The 1,783-nt window shown below is 41.1% G+C and overlaps 1 pseudogene; it reads right to left on the bottom strand.

The window, feature by feature from the left end:
* Nucleotides 1-325: 325 nt before the first annotated feature.
* Nucleotides 326-1,330, bottom strand: LOC110587750 (annotated as a pseudogene).
* Nucleotides 1,331-1,783: the final 453 nt, after the last annotated feature.

Here is a 1,783-nt window from a genome sequence, read left to right on the forward strand (position 1 = left end):
CTTCCTTCCTTCCTTCCTTCCTTCCTTCCTTCCTTCCTTCCTTCCTTTCTTTCTTTCCTTTCTTTCTTCTTTTTTTTTTTTTGGAAACTTGTTCAACAGTTATGAGTTGGTCCCTTGGTTTTCAAACTCTAGTGTCTCACTGTCAAATGAAGGCAGCAGTGTTGCAGGAATAGTCATAATCTCAGAATTGTCAATTACTAAAATCTTACAAAACATTCCCAAAAAAGTAAAAGTTCTTCCAATATTTTTTGTTGTTGTCATTATTGTTAAAAATTAGTCTTTTATCTCCCTCACATAGAATACTTTGGCTTGTCCTTCATCCTGGCTACATCATGGTAGGGGTCTCTGAAGATACCGTGTCCAGGAATTGCCAGTGACATTCCATCAGTGCATCCTACAGCTCTTTTCTCTGCTCCATGAACTCCTCGTTGGCCTCAATCACATCCATCTGTGACATGGGGTCTTTCAATGTGTCATCCCTAACTTCTTCATATCTCTACATAGTGCTCTGGGTATAGCCATACAGGGTATAGCCAAAGCTGTAGCTGCCTGTGTTCTGGTCCCACTGGGCATAGTCATTCTGGTACTACTGGTAATAGTGGTTGTAGCTGTAATTGTACATCTGACTTGACTATACTCCAGTGACATCATTCAGCTTGCTTTGAGGATTGCCATACTCAGCTGCACTGGTTTAGGCCCCAGGCCGACTGCTCCTTGGCAGTCAGTCAGGGCTCACTTCTGTTCCAGGTCATCTGTGATTTTCACAAAACCATAGTTGTTAGACACACCTATTTAGTCCAAAATCACCTTGCCTCCCTAATAGGAGGGGTAGACTTTGATGAAGAATTCATACAGCATGTTGTCATCCACAACCAGGGTCAGGTCCCCCACAAAGAGGAAATACTCAGGGCTGTTATCTGGTTATTTTCCAGAAGTGGCATAATTCAGTTTAAAATGTTTTGCCTTGGCCAAAGCATCTTCTTTTCTCTAAGCCACACCTTTTTCTGCTGTATAAAATGAAGGGTTGCCCAGATGACCACTAAGGCCAGCTCCATGGTTCTATGAGCCCAGGTGTGTCAGGTTGGTGCAGCTATAAGCTAAGTAAAAGTGTGGGACCTGGAAGGGGTTTCCCAATAATTTTGTGCAAACACCTCTTGGCTATGGCCAAATCTCCAAATTCTACAAAACAGTAGCCAGCTGAGATTCCAGTGAGGTGGTTTTGGATAATTTTGACGCTCATCACAGTGTCTTCCATGGTGGCAGAGGCTCTGGAGATGAAATTCTCATTCATGCAGGGTTCCAGCTCATTCATGCACAGGATGGCCACCATGCTTGGAGCCTGAGTGGGATTTTTCAGGCTGAGAAGTCCTGCATGGGTTTCAGACTGTGCGGCAAGAAATGGGATTGTTTTCTTAATTTATTTTGTTAGGTAATTCATTATGTAGAAGTATGCACATTACTTCTGTATCGTGATTTTTATATCATTTGACTTTACTGAATAGAATTATTAGTTCAAGCAGTTCCTTTTGTGGACTCTTTGTAGTTTTCTATATATTAGTTAATGTCATCTGTAAATAGAGATCATTCTGTTCTTCCTTTCTGATTTGGATGCCTTTTATTTATTTTCCTAGCCTAACTGCTCTGGCTAGGATTTCCAGTGCTACATGTTTTGTTTTATTTTAGTTTAGTTTTTTGAATTTTCATTTTATTTTTCACCATGACAAGTATACTCTTTAATCCCCATATGCCCTATCTATTCCATCCTCCCACCCACCTACCCTCT

Source organism: Neomonachus schauinslandi, chromosome 3, assembly GCF_002201575.2.
Source record: "Neomonachus schauinslandi chromosome 3, ASM220157v2, whole genome shotgun sequence".
Taxonomy (NCBI): Eukaryota; Metazoa; Chordata; class Mammalia; order Carnivora; family Phocidae; genus Neomonachus; species Neomonachus schauinslandi.